The sequence below is a fragment of the Amblyraja radiata genome, chromosome 7 (assembly GCF_010909765.2).
Source record: "Amblyraja radiata isolate CabotCenter1 chromosome 7, sAmbRad1.1.pri, whole genome shotgun sequence".
Taxonomy (NCBI): domain Eukaryota; kingdom Metazoa; phylum Chordata; class Chondrichthyes; order Rajiformes; family Rajidae; genus Amblyraja; species Amblyraja radiata.
The window spans coordinates 27502548-27518453 of NC_045962.1; the positions used below are offsets into that span (position 1 = coordinate 27502548).

At 43.4% G+C, this 15906-nt stretch overlaps 1 protein-coding gene across 4 annotated transcripts in view; it reads right to left on the reverse strand.

Moving 5' to 3' along the window:
• Nucleotides 1-15906, reverse strand: part of rapgef4 (Rap guanine nucleotide exchange factor 4) — a 205784-nt gene that overhangs the window by 124807 nt on the left and 65071 nt on the right. The window contains exon 1 of one of the 4 annotated variants that reach the window (XM_033023942.1): nt 13467-13620. The exons of the other annotated variants lie outside the window; for them this stretch is intronic. The gene's annotated coding sequence lies outside the window, so the exon portion shown is untranslated. Of the gene's footprint in view, nt 1-13466; nt 13621-15906 lie in introns of those variants that run through there. 4 annotated transcript variants of the gene reach the window in all.

Sequence of the window (15906 nt, forward strand, 5' to 3'; positions counted from 1 at the left end):
CTGCTAGAGTCAGTTATTAAAGATGGGATAGCAGCACATTTGGAAAGTGGTGAAATCATTGGACAAAGTCAGCATGGATTTACAGAAAGGTAAATCATGTCTGACGAATCTTATAGAATTTTTCGAGGATGTAACTAGTAGCGTGGATAGGGGAGAACCAGTGGATGTGGTGTATCTGGACTTCCAGAAGGCTTTCGACAAGGTCCCACATAAGAGATTAGTATACAAACTTAAAGCACATGGCATTGGGGGTTCAGTATTGATGTGGATAGAGAACTGGCTGGCAAACAGGAAGCAAAGAGTAGGAGTAAACGGGTCCTTTTCACAATGGCGGGCAGTGACTAGTGGGGTACCGCAAGGCTCAGTGCTGGGACCCCAGCTATTTACAATATATATTAATGATCTGGATGAGGGAATTGAAGGCAATATCTCCAAGTTTGCGGATGACACTAAGCTGGGGGGCAGTGTTAGCTGTGAGGAGGATGCTAGGAGACTGCAAGGTGACTTGGATAGGCTGGGTGAGTGGGCAAATGTTTGGCAGATGCAGTATAATGTGGATAAATGTGAGGTTATCCATTTTGGTGGCAAAAACAGGAAAGCAGACTATTATCTAAATGGTGGCCGATTAGGAAAAGGGGAGATGCAGCGAGACCTGGGTGTCATGGTACACCAGTCATTGAAAGTAGGCATGCAGGTGCAGCAGGCAGTGAAGAAAGCGAATGGTATGTTAGCATTCATAGCAAAAGGAATTTGAGTATAGGAGCAGGGAGGTTCTACTGCAGTTGTACAGGGTCTTGGTGAGACCACACCTGGAGTATTGCGTACAGTTTTGGTCTCCAAATCTGAGGAAGGACATTATTGCCATAGAAGGAGTGCAGAGAAGGTTCACCAGACTGATTCCTGGGATGTCAGGACTGTCTTATGAAGAAAGACTGGATAGACTTGGTTTATACTCTCTAGAATTTAGGAGATTGAGAGGGGATCTTATAGAAACTTACAAAATTCTTAAGGGGTTGGACAGGCTAGATGCAGGAAGATTGTTCCCGATGTTGTGGAAGTCCAGGACAAGGGGTCACAGCTTAAGTATAAAGGGGGAATCCTTTAAAACCGAGATGAGAAAAACTTTTTTCACACAGAGTGGTGAATCTCTGGAACTCTCTGCCACAGAGGGTAGTTGAAGCCAGTTCATTGGCTATATTTAAGAGGGAGTTAGATGTGGCCCTTGTGGCTAAGGGGATCAGAGGGTATGGAGAGAAGGCAGGTACGGGATACTGAGTTGGATGATCAGCCATGATCATATTGAATGGCGGTGCAGGCTCGAAGGGCCGAATGGCCTACTCCAGTACCTAATTTCTATGTTTCTATGTATAGCTGCTGAAGGTACTGGCTCACTTATCTTCATTGATGATACAACTGCTGATGTAGTAGCATAATGAATTATGTTGGGTATAGACACATTCTATCTGCTTAAGTTCAAACAAATGCCTCAAAACTCATTGGCCGGCGGTTCATTCTACAGCAGGACAATGTTCCCAAACATATTGCTGAAGCAACAAAGGTGTTTTTTAAGGCTAAAAATGGTCAATTCTTGAATGGCCAAGTGAATCACCTGATCTGAATCCAATTGAGCATGGCTTTTATATGCTGAAGAGAAAACTGAAGGGGACTAGCCCACAAAACAAGCATAAGCTAAAGATGGCTGCAATACAGGCCTGGTCAGCAACTGGTGATGTCCATGAATCACAGACTTCAAGCAGTCATTGCATGCAAAGGATATGCAACAAAATACTAAACATGACTACTTTCATTTACATGACATTGTTGTGTCCCAAACATTATGGTGCCCTGAAATGGTGGGACTATCTATAAACACTGCTGTAATTTCTATGTGGTGAAACCAAAATGTATTAAAATCTGACAATGTGCACTTTAATCACATGTGATTTTTTTCTATTACAAATCTCAAATTGTGGAGTACAGAGGCAAATAAATAAATGATGGGTCTTTATCCCAAACATTATGGAGGGCACTGTAAGAGTCATGGAGATTGGGAACAAGCCCTTCAGCCAACCCAAGTGTGCACCATCAAGCACCCAATTACTAACCATCGTTTTGTATTCTCCACACACTCCCATCAACTCGCCTCAGATTCTAGCACCACCTACATACAGGAGCAATTTAGAATAGTCGATCAAACTACCAACTTGCACGTCTTTGGGATGTGGGAGAACAATTGGAACCACTAGGGAAAACATACATGGTCACCAGGAGTGCAGAAAATCTTCATATAGAAAGCATCAGAGGTCAGGATTGAACCCCGATCACTGGCACTGAGGCAGCAGGTCCACTATCTACACCACCATGTCTTCCAATCTCTTGATGTTATATTTAGAAACATAAAAGAGATTAAAACCTATTTACTAAAAATAGGTTAGTCGGTAGGATCAAGAATAACCACACAGCTCAGGGAGGATTTGACGTAGCACGAAGAAATGTTTTTGTTGTTGAATATAATGCATGAACATTGGTGTTATCTGAGTCCGCATACTGTGTTATTTTCCATCTATGAATCCAAATACAACTCACCACATGCTAGTTACATTTTGGTATACTGGACCTCGAATTATAATGCAAATCGCTATGAAATCTGAAATCTAAATTAGTACCATTCTAATTTCATCTTATTTTCCATATGGATACTTTACAGGACAGACAATTAATTTATAATAAATTGTGACTAATCTCAGAGCAAAAGGTTGGTACCATCACCTTTATTTTTGGTGATATAATTATTCAGTTTTGAAAGTCCGGCAAAGAGTGACTAGGATGAAAATGCCAACATTGCTGCCTGCTGACAAAAGATAAATGACAATCAAAATAAAATAGAATAAAAGCAAAAATGGTTATCTGAACAATAGAAGTACAAATAATATTACACAAATTGGACAGCAAATAATGTAAATGAATGGAATTTATGTTATATGCACATTTCATGCAAATGCTTTACAATGTAGCAAATTGCCTACATCCTTGTTCTGTGTGTTATTTTCTAGAAATCCAAAATAATGTTTTAATCCACTTTAGGTCAGGTCAGGTCTATGAACTGTTTTGTAGAGACAGCAGCATCAATATTAAGACACTGGCAGCATTGCTTCAATTGTGTTTCTTCATGACATCAGTAGAAGTATTGCAATGTGTTCAATTCAACCTCCTTCCCCACCTCAACAGATGCTGTGCTTATTTGTTGGGCTAGAGAGGGCACAGAGTTAGTGATGAAAAATGCCTGCTATAAGTGACCCATACAACAGGATTTGTTATACCCTTCATCAAATCTTTTGTTTTAAAAAATATGTCTGCTTTGTATCCCACACTGAAAGAGGAAATGTCCTGTGAATTTCCTATTTCTTGTGAAGCCATTTCCTCCCGATCACCCCATCATATTATAATTACAGTACTGTTGCTGCTACTAATGCACCACAGAAACTTAACCATTATAATGTGACAAACCTCTATTAATGCCATTATAATTTGTTTCCAGTGTACTTAAAATGTGCTTCCATTATTACAACCGATAATACAAGATGACATTTTCAGGTGTTTGTATGGTGTAGTTCTTTACAAATTAAAATACTGTGAACTTAGAAAATAGGTGCAGGAGTAGGCCATTCGGCCCTTCGAGCCTGCACCGCCATTCGATATGATCATGGCTGATCATCCAACTCAGTATCCCATCCCTGCCTTCTCTCCATACCCCCTGATCCCTTTAGCCACAAGGGCCACATCTAACTCCCTCTTAAATATAGCCAATGAACTGGCCTCAACTACCTTCTGTGGCAGAGAATTCCACAGAATCACCACTCTCTGTGTAAAAAATAATTTTCTCATCTCGGTCCTAAAAGACTTCCCTCTTATCCTTAAACTGTGACCCTTAGTTCTGGACTTCCCCAACATCGGGAATAATCTTCCTGCATCTAGCCTGTCCAATCCCTTAAGAATTTTGTAAGTTTCTATAAGATCCCCCCTCAATCTTCTAAATTCTAGCGTGTACAAGCCGAGTCTATCCAGTCTTTCTTCATATGAAAGTCCTGCCATCCCAGGAATCAGTCTGGTGAACCTTCTCTGTACTCCCTCTATGGCAAGAATGTCTTTCCTCAGATTAGGAGACCAAAACTGTACGCAATACTCCAGGTGTGGTCTCGCCAAGACCCTGTACAACTGCAGTAGAACCTCCCTGCTCTTACACTCAAATCCTTTTGCTATGAATGCTAGCATACCATTTGCTTTCTTCACTGCCTGCTGCACCTACATTCCTACTTTCAATGACTGGTATACCATGACACACAGGTCTCGTTGCATCTCCCCTTTTCCTAATCGGCCACCATTCAGATAATAGTCTACTTTCCTGTTTTTGCCACCAAAGTGGATAACCTCACATTTATCCACATTATACTGCATCTGCCATGCATTTACCCACTCACCCAACCTATCCAAGTCACCTTGCAGCCTCCAAGCATCCTCCTCACAGCTAACACTGCCCCCCAGCTACGTGTCATCCGCAAACTTGGAGATGTTGCATTCAATTCCCTCATCCAGATCATTAATATATATTGTAAATAGCTGGGGTCCCAGCACTGAGCCTTGCGGTACCCCACTAGTCACTGCCTGCCATTGTGAAAAGGACCCGTTTACTCCTACTCTTTGCTTCCTGTCTGCCAGCCAGTTCTCTATCCACATCAATACTGAACCCCAAATACCGTGTGCTTTAAGTTTGTATACTAATCTCTTATGTGGGACCTTGTCGAAAGACTTCTGAAAGTCCAGATATAACACATCCACTGGTTCTCCCTTATCCACTCTGCTAGTTACATCCTCGAAAAATTCTATAAGATTCGTCAGACATGATTTACCTTTCATAAATCCATGCTGACTTTGTCCAATGATTTCACCACTTTCCAAATGTGCTGCTATCCCATCTTTAATAACTGACTCCAGAATTTTCCCCAACGAGGATTATGCACACCGCTCCCGAGTTTATTCCTTGCAAAGCTACTTTCTCTCAACAACAAAGTGGACGAACTGCAACTCCTGTGCAAAACAAACGAGGACTTCTCTCGAACTGCTGCCCTGTGCTTCACCGAGACCTGGCTGTGTGAGTCGAGTCCGGACAATGTGCTGCAACTGGCTGGCTTTCGACTACACAAAGCGGACCGCGAAGCGGAGGCAGCGGGGAAATCAAGAGGCGGTGGAATATGCTTCTATACTAACCAGGGCTAGTGCAGCGACATCACGATACTGTCTAATCTGGAATATTTTTCTAATCTCCTAATCTGGAAATTTTTTAATAAATTGCAAACCCTTTTATTCTCCGAAGGAATTTACCTCTTTTAGTCGCACTGGAGTTTACATCCCATCCCACCACCCCACCCCAATGCGAGGCACAAATGCAACTCGCTGACCAGGTAATGAGAGTAGAGAGTGACTTCCCGGTCTCCACGGTCATTGTTTTGGGGGATTTTAACTAACCTCAGGCTAACCTCAGCCGAGAGCTTCCAAAATACATACATCACGTTACCTTCCCCACTAGAGCGGAGAGAACACTCGACCATTGTTACACTGCAATTAAGACTATATCGCTCTGCTCAGGGGCGGAAAACCCAGGGGGGCCAGAGGGGACACGTCCCCCCCATGTTTTGAGAGGTGGGGGACATCCCCCCAAGTTTTTGTAATCCGGATTTTAAAACCCGATGAAATCTCCGCTTTCCCCGAGACAGTGGGGGTGGGGCTGATGATCGAGGGCGCCGATTGGATGAGAGAGACGTTGGTCAGCAGGCTATGGCGGCGGGACATAATTCAGCACGATGATTGGAGGAGGGAGGAGTGGGGGGGGGGGGGGGACTGAGGATAGAGCGCGGTGATTGGAGGAGGGAGACGTGGCACAGACCTGCGCCTCATCCGCAGCCAGGATTGATCCTGGCTGGGTCTCCAGCGCTGTCCTGGTCCTGTCCCCTCCCGAGTGCCCCCCCAGCGGGTGGCCAGAGAGGTCGGCAGCAAAGATCCTCCGCTAAAGGATCTTTGGTCAGGAATCAGACGGGCCAGCGCAGAGAAATAGCGCTAAACCCAGCTCAACTCTGCCTGTCCCGCCAGGTGAGCCTACAGCCTTCCTGGACTTGCGGGAAATATGGCCCAGCGCGGAGAAGCAGCGCTGGTATCCCGTCAGTCCAGGCAGGGCTGTAGCTAACCCAGTGAGACAGGCAGAGTTGAGCTGCATTTAGCGCTGGATTGAGCCTCCAAAGCCTCGCACGTGCGAGTGTGCGCATGTGCGCGTGGCCGCCAATAAATTGTGTCCCCCGTCCCCTCCATGTTTTGATAGTGAGTTCCACTCTTGGCTCTGCGTCCTGTGCAGCTCTGGGACTCTCTGATCATTGTTTAGTTCACCTTATTCTGACCTACAGGCAGAAACTAAAATCTGCTAAGCCTGTGGTTAGAACAATAAAAAGGTGGGCAAGCGAGGGCATTGAAAACCTACAGTCCTGCTTTGACTGCACTAATTGGAATGCGTTCAGGGAAGTAACCACACGCCTCGATGAATATACAGACACTGTGACGTCATATGTTAGCTTTTGTGAGAACAGTTGCATTCCCACTAGGACCCGGATCAGTTCAACAACGACAAGCCCTGGTTTACAGCAGAACTCAGACAGCTCCGCCAGTCTAAAGATGAGGCCTACAGGAATGGGGATACAGACCTCTACAGGCAGGCCAAGTACAAGCGGAGAAGAGGAATCAGAGCTGCCAAGGAAAGTTAAGGAGTCTGTTAAATGACAGAAATGCACTAGGGAGATCTAAATTAAAGATAGACAGATCTTTCCAAGACAGCAACATGCCATATGCAGCTATAGAATATCAATGAGTTTTCTCTGTGAGAAACATGTATAGATTTAGGGGCAATACTGGACCGAAAGAACCGAAAGAAATGTAAATGTTCTACCCTTGCACAGATTAATCAGTTTAACCTGAACAGAAGACAAAGTAATGGAGGAACTCAGTGGCTCAGGCAGCCACCTAGGGAGGGAATAGATAGTTGATGTCCTTTCATCAGACTAGGATCCAACCCAAGTAGGATCCAACCCAAAATTCTGCCTGTCCATTCCCTCCTTAGATGCTCCTGACCCAATGAATTTGTCCAGCACTTTGTGTTTTGCTCAAGATTCAGCTTCTGCAGTTTCTTGTGTCTCCAATCAGTTTAACCTCAATAGTGAGAAAAGTTCTAGAAACAATAATCAGGGGCAGAAGAGTGGAGTGATTAGAGAAAGGCACATCATGTTTAATAATCTTGACTGTGTTTATTGATCAAGTAACAAAGAGAGAAATTAAGTTGATGTGAAATATATGAACTTCACCAAGTGTTTAATAAAATGTCACATCTCAGATTGAACCTTGTAGATTAAAAGGGACTGACAATATGGGTAGAAATTTGCCAATGTCACAGGAAACAGCAGTAATGAAAAGTTGCTTCAATTTCAAGCCCTGAAGTGAAAATAAAATGCCAGTTTACTGAGATATAGCAGAAACTAGCAAGGTGATTAAAAATTAAATTCTAATGCAATCCATGAAACTGCCTTTCAATAACCACTTAGAGTCAAAGTTATAAAGCACGTAGTTATACAGTTAGAATGAAACATCCTTAATTTGAAAGTTTTTTGTTTACAGCTAGCCTACATGATACTATAATAACCTTTTAATTGTTATTTTAACTATTATTTTGTATTGAATTAACTATTTTATGAATATTGTTTTGTTTTTTAAAACCCTTCTCATACAGTAGACCCAACATTTTTAAGCAATGTGGACTAAGCATGATATTCTCCAGGAAAAAAATCTGAATTATTGGCCGGGGGTCCAGGAGGCTGGCTAGGCCCCGGCAGGGTCCAGGATAGCAACGCCCCCCGAAGCCCCTGCATTTTCAATAAATTGAAAGTGATTATCAAGCTTTCTGCTGGTAGTTTACGTAACAGAAGCTTAGAATTTTTCTAACACATAATCAGTAAAATAACCCCCAAAAGATATATATTTCATGAAATAGACAATAGACAATAGGTGCAGGAGTAGGCCGTTTGGCCCTTCGAGCCAGCACCGCCATTCACTGTGATCATCCACAATCAGTACCCCATTCCTGCCTTCTCCACATATCCCTTGACTGCTATCTTTAAGAGCTGTATCTATCTCTCTCTTGAAAGCCTTCAGAGAATTGGCTTCTGAGGCAGAGAATTCCACAGATTCACAACTGTGTGAAAAGGTCTTTCCTCATCTCCATTCTACATGACCTACCCCTTATTCTTAAACTGTGGCCCCTGGTTCTTGACTCTCCCAACATGTTTCCTGCCTCTAGCGTGTCCAAACCTTTAATAATCTTTATGTTTCAATAAATGGCCTCATACAGCAAAAAAATCTTTGCAAAAAATATGTTACCTGAAATGTCTCTTTGCCTAGCACTATGATGAGAAAAAAGTTTTTCACCCAGAGTTGTGAATTTGTGGAATTCTCTGCCACAGAAGGCAGTGACCTCATCTCCTTCAGCAGCACCTCGGTCTCCCTTCCTGAGCTCAGACACCCACTTCTCCTCACCTCACCTACATTCACTTCTCCTCACCTACATACCTGCACCTTGACTAAACCCCTCGCCTCGACGATACCTTACTACCAAATTTCTCCTCACACCTAAACCTCGCCTCGACTAAACTGTACCTCACTAAACCTCGCCCCTCAATTAAACCTCACACCTCACCTCACACCTTAACCCCACCTCAACTTAACTAAACCTCCCACCTCACGACTAAACCTCCCACCTCAGGACTAAACCTCCCACCTCAGGACTAAACCTCCCACCTCACACCTAATCCGTGCCTCGACTAATCGCCGCCTGTCTCCCGCTCCCGCTATTTATAGCCTCTCCCCCCCACGGCCGTTTGCGGCGCCTCACGTGAGCGGAACGGCTCCAACCAGAGGGGCGTGGCCGAGCCGAGAGCGGCGCAGGCGCATTGCCCAAGAGTGCCGGTGGGAGGAGAGGGGAGGGCAGGGGTGCGTGAGCCCGAGCCCCGATCCCCCACCCGCGGCGGCCGCAGCCCCTCCCCACACGTGCGGGAGAGAGGCAGCGATTAGTCAAGGCGGGAATTATGTGTGAGGCAGGAGGTTTAGTGAGTTGAGGTTTAAGTGTGAGGTGAAGTTTAGTTGAGGCGAGGGGTTTTGTCGAGGTGAAAAATCAGATTCATTTCTAGGAAAATAATAAAATAGGAATTCCAATTTAAATCGGAAGAGTATCTGGACTAAAGTCGCATCTGGGGCCCCTCCGGGATTAGCTTAAACTGGAAGCTTAAGCTTCATAGTAGATTCACCCCTGCCTATAGTTCAGTCCCGAGTCCTGGCAATGTCCTTGTAAATTTTCTCTGCACTCTTTCCAGCTTAATAACATCCTTCCTTTAACAGAGTGACCAAAATTGAACACAATACTCTAAATCGGCCTCAGTAACATCTTATACAACTGTAACAGAACGTCCCTACTTCTCAATACCCAGACTGATCAAGGCCAATGTACAAAATGCCTTCTTTACAACTCTCTCTACCTGTGAAGCCACGTACATTATTTGGGGGAAAAAAAGCACTCGTGAAATCTGGCAGTTCAGTATCTCCATTTCATCTTACTATGCCTTCTCTGACCCTGTGATGTTGCTGTGGATCTTGCAGCAGGAACATACTGCAGCCATTATTCAGTAATGGTGGAATTTCACATTATCAGCAGCTGGCAAGGACTCCAAGTTATAAGATTCTTACTTGTAGATAGGTTTGGCTGAGCATTTTTGTGGCATGACTATTACTTGTCATTTATCAGGTTGAGATGGAGTTGTCTAGGTGTGGCAACCTCAAGCAACAGTATTCAACCTTCTCAATAATCATCGGAAAACATCCCACCCATGCCCTTACAATGTGGGAACATTAATTGAAACAGCAAGGATGGCTGGGCCAAGGCCAGATACTCATAGAGCTCTGGCAATGATGTCCTGGGTCTGCAGGAATCAGCCATTTTCTTTTGTACTTGGTACGATGTTTCCCAGTGAAGTGTTTTCTCCTTCATTCCTAATGATTTCATCTTTATTATGGCACTATGGAAAGTGTGAGGAATAATGGTTCAGCAGGACTAGTGTCAAACAGAAAGTCAGGCAGGACTTCCTCAATTATCCTGAAATTCCAGGAAACTGGATTAGGATTAGGTTGGAGAGAACACATTCAAGATGAGAAGAAATGCTCAACTGTTTGTAACAGGGATAAACCTTGTGGTTTTTTTTTCATTTGTTTATTTTTAGCCATTGGAATTCAAAAGATAATATTCATCATAAATATTACCCAAATATCTTGAACAAAGTTTTGACGTAAAATTTGAAAGCAATTTAGGAGGGGAAATCTAAAAATTGGATGCATTATCCATTAAGCATGAAAACTAGGTATTACATCCTGAACTAGAATAGTCCTTGTAGGGGATTAACTGCTTAAAGATAAAAAATAGTTTGTTATTTTCGTGTTTCAGCCAAATGTTTATTTTAATAACTTTAAGCTTTAAAAGCTAGGGGCATCATTTCCAAGAAATGTCACATTGAAAAAATGTTTTGATTGATATGCATACCACAAATTAGTCAGCTTCTGTGAAAGCATAAACCCAAGTCTTTAAAGCATACCGCCAATCAGCCTTACAGAATGGAAGCCACCTAAAGCAAAGTGTAGCTCCACACAAGAATTAGTGGTATGAGGTCAAGCTTTCATCAATAGAGAACAAATAAGAAAAAAATCCTTGGTTTTAGATACAGTATGTGGAAAGCAAAACATTGATCTGGTGGAGAGTGTTTCAAAAGCAATGGGTATGGGGTAGAATAGACAGTGCTGTGTTTAATACAAAGCAGAAACAAAGATTGATTCTTGCATTTCTGCGACAGTTTAATATTAGAGAACAGAAATATCAGGAACTATTAATATCAGCAGATGTGTTACTCATTGCAAGTTTAATCTGCAAGTCCAATTTCCTGCCCTTCCTCCCTCCTTACCAATGTCTTGAGAATGCACTCAAACCTCTCGTACTGTATTGACATGTTAAACTTTCTTACAGACAATGGAAGCAAGACTCTTCCTGTTCCTTTGAGTCCTTTTTATTTTAAAATTGTCGTGCTATTACATCGCCCCGGCAATTCCTGTGAAATAGTAAAAAGAAGCCAAGAACAAATATCTGATGCAAGAGAAAAATAATAGTCGTCAAAAGCCACCATTCAAAGATGGATAGAGCAAAATGTGTGGATGGTGGATGGTGTGTAGAGGAATAATCTAAAATTACTATAATTGGCATTTCCTTAGTGATAATAGACAAATGTTTTGCCACATTTAAATGCATAGTTGATTGACTAAAAATATTCACTAAAGTAAAAAAGACTCAGAGTAGTGGGAGACTGACCAACGCAGAAGTATATCTTTAACAGATGTTTAAAAAAGGCAAATACAAAGCTGTCTAGAAAAGGGAATTCTGATTCTCCTGCTCATAAATGAAAACACAACTATCTCCATAGGGCAAAGAAAGCCAAACCACATACAATATCAAGAATCAAGAAAAAAGTCTGCACTGGAATACTTTTGTTGCATCTATCTATCTATACATAACTAAAATGTTGATCTTGTGCTCTTCCGGTTTTGTGTTTTTTTCTATTTGCGCTAAAAGGGTACACGATGGCGCTACAATTTTTTGCCACCTTACTCACCATTCTCCTGTGCTACAAGGGCAATAAGTTTTGTTCCAATCTATGGTATATTTTATAAGTTATTAAGGTTTAAAAATCATTAAAACTGCGCATGCGCAGATTGGTCTCCTCTCCTGTCAATCGCCAGGATGGTGCTCCTGTCAATCGCCAGGATGGTGACGCCCAATCCTGCACCATCGGCGCACTGATTGGCTGGATCTGCTGTCGGTCACGGACGGTGCCCGCCTCACCCGGCAAGGAGACTACAAAGCTGATGGAGCGTAGTGAGCATCACTAACGTTCGTCCGGTTGGAGCTGTATCTGCGGTGCCTCCGTGGTGCCGAGCCGGCGGGCAAGCGGCCGACCCCACTTCATGGCCTCCATGGTTCCCAGCCGCGGGCGCCGTCGGCTGCTTCATCCGACCCGGACGTCTACCTGCGAGGCCCCGGCCGGGTTTCTATATGGCGTTCCAGGAGGCATTGAGACCCCGGCAGTGAGGCCTCGCGATGATGGGGCCGCGGCGGTGGGGCCTCGCCGAATTTCAAAATCTGTGTAGAAATCTCGCTTCTTCTTTTTTCAGTTTTTTCCTGTCTCATGTCTGGTGGGGGAGGAGGGGGAATAGAAGTAGAGGAGGGGAGTGTGGGGGAGGTAGGAAATTGGGAATAGAGGGAGAGGAGAGCAGTGGGGGAGGTGAGAAGGGATAGTGGGGGGGGGATAGGGGGAGGTGAGGAGTGGGGGAGGTGGGGGCTAGAGCGATAGGAGTGGGGTAGGGAGGGAGTGACTAAGGGTAGGGGAAAGGAGAGGGAGGGAGAGGTGAGGGAGGGATTGGGGAGGGGAGGAGGGAAAAGAAGAGGGAGGGTGAAGAGGAGGTGGAGGGAGAGCTGGCAATGAGGGGAAATGAGCTGCGCCTGCACACCTGGAGGCTATGTATGAGTGGTGGAATATTGCGGGGGGTATGGGTTGCGTTGGGGGAACGGATGAGTGGTGGAATATTGCGTTGGGGAGCAACGGGTCTGCACTTTGTCTGGTTAATAAAATAAGGAATGGATACAGCAGCAGTGGAATCCACTAAAGTGAGAATGAACAGGGAAATTTAAAACAAATCCATACAATAATTGCATGGTTGGATTTTCTTTGCTACAAAGGCAACATTTTTATTGTTGGACAAATAAAGACAGAAGTTTAAAAATCACATACAGAAAAGCAAAGATCCTTTTAATGACAAGAAATCATTCAATAACATCAAATTATATTTTAAACCAATAAGCTCAAAATGCTCATTGAGATTCAAATCAAGCAAGTTATTGCAACATTTAACTGCATTGCAACTTTGTTCGTTATGCTGTTTGTTTACAATTAACAATATAAACAAGCATGCAATACAAAATAGCCTGATCAAGCTGCAGTACGATTATTCATGGCAATTTACAAATCACAGGTTGGCAATAAAATTCCGAGGAAAATTCAGTGAGCTTCGCTACATCAAGTGTTTGCTTTGACAACTTTGTACAACAAAAGACTACATCTGTAATTTGTAAGATGTCGCATTAACAATTGTAATTTTAATCTGAAGTAGTTTCAAGTACTTAATTATTATCTATAGTTACAATACAAAGTGCTCATATCAATTACTACATTGCAGTTAAAGTTTCAATGTTACCATACTAATTCAGAAATGCAATTCTTCACACTAACCAAAATCTAGTTGTCCTGTGCATCAGCTTCTTTACTTCAATATAGCTGCAAACTTCAGATTTGTTCTCCCTCTTGCTCCAACTACACTGTATGGATTCATTTACTTTAAAAAGTCTACATAAAAGGAAGTTTATTTTGGCTGTTACTTCAGGAAATCTGATTTGCTTTTTGTAGAATGAGGAATGCTAACGTGGTGTATTTTCACTCCCTTCCTGCCTGTTCTTACAATAGATTGCAAATCTCTAACAACACTGTCTGCATTTTCATTCATAGTGACCTTTGTTGGCACAAACCTTCAAAGAAGTTTCTTTACTATTCAAAATATTTTGTTAAAGCTGAATTTAATAGCAAATTTTGCCCGATAATTAAATTGAACAGATTGTATTCTATCACACTAGACCAGATTTCTCCATAGCCTTGTTTGCTGACCTTCTAGCCTTGGCTTACCAGAACTTACTACAAGCTCTTTTAGGTCGTATCCTGTCCCTAATAGGGCTTGGTCATTCACCGCTCTCAATATCACTTAAATAACATCATTGTCCTTGAATAAATCCCTCAATTGCTCACTGCACTATCTCAGTAGCCACTTCCATATCCTTTACTGTACATGAAATTTTGCTGCAGAGCAGCGGAACACTCAGTCTAACATGTCTGTGCCATTGAGTCATAAAGTGCAGAATAGATCAGGCCCAAAATGCTGGAGTAACTCAGCAGGACAGGCAGCATCTCTGGAGAGAAGGAATGGGTGACGTTTTGGGTCGAGACCCTTCATCAGACCCTTCTTCGTGTCTCACCCTGAAACATCACCCATTCCTTAGCTCCAGAGATGCTGCCTGTCCCGCTCAGTTACGCCAGCAATTCGTGTCTATCTTCGATTTAAATCAGCATCTGCAGTTCCGTCCTATACATAGAAACAGGACCCCCAGTTCTATGTTCCAGCAGAGAAATTGCCCATTGTTTTGGGAGAAACTAGAGCACCCAAGGAAAATACATGCAGTCAAAAGGAGAAAGTGCAATTTCCACACCAGGTCAGGATCAAAATAAGTTCTCTAGAGCAGCGAGGCAGCAGTTCTACTAGCTGCAGCACTAGGCCACCCATCTGGTGGATGCGATCTCACTGGCCCTCCACTCCGCTCTGGACCACTTGGACAACAAAAACTATGTCAGGCTGTTATTCATTGATTACAGCTCGGCATTAAACACAATCATCCCCTCCAAGCTGATTACCAAACTTGCAGAACTGGGTCTCTGCACATCCCTCTGCAATTGGATCCCTGACTTCCTCATTCACAGACCACAGTCTGTTCGTATTGGTGGAAATGTGTCAGCCTCAATAACAATCAGCACGGGAGCACCTCAAGGCTGCGTGCTCAGCCCCCTGCTGTACTCACTCTATACTCATGACTGCGTAGCCGGTCATAGTGCGAACTCCATCATTAAGTTCGCTGACGACACCACTGTTGTGGGACGTATCACTGATGGGGATGAGTCAGAGTATAGAAGAGAGATCGACCGACTGTCCATATGGTGCCAGCACAATAACCTGGCCCTCAACACCAGCAAAACTAAGGAACTGATTGTGGACTTTGGAAGGAGTAGGATGGGGACCCACAATCCCGTTTATATCAATGGGTTGATGGTTGAAAGGGTCAAGAGCTTCAAATTCCTGGGCGTGCACATCTCTGAAGATCTTTCCTGGTCCAAGAACACTGATGCTATTATTAAGAAAGCACATCAGCGCCTCGACTTCCTGAGAAGATTACAGAGAGTCAGTTTGTCAAGGAGGACTCTCTCTAACTTCTACAGGTGCACAGTAGAGAGCATGCTGACCGGTTGCATCATGGCTTGGTTCGGCAACTTGAGCGCCCTGGAGAGGAAAAGACTACAAAAAGTAGTAAACACTGTCCAGTCCATCATCGGATCTGACCTCCCTTCCATAGAGGGGATCTACCTCAGTCGCTGCCTCAATAAGGTTGGCAGCATCATCAAGGACCCACACCATCCTGGCCACACACTCATCACCCCACTACCTTCAGGTAGAAGGTACAGGAGCCTGAAGACTGCAACAACCAGGTTCAGGAATAGCTATTTCCCCACAGCCATCAGGTTATTAAACTTGGCTCGGACAAAACTCTGAACATTAATAACCCATTATCTGTTATTTGCACTTTATCAGTTTATTTATTCATGTGTGTATATATTTATATAATGGTATATGGACACACTGATCTGTTATGTAGTCATGCCTACTATGTTCTGTTGTGCTGAAGCAAAGCAAGAATTTCATTGTCCTATCAGGGACAGCTGACAATAAACTCTCTTGAATCTTGAATGTCAGGGGAAGGGGTGGGACAAAGAGATATATATATTATATGTATGCATGTGTGTGTGTATATGTACTTGTGGTATGTGTATATATACACACTGAACTTTTATTTTC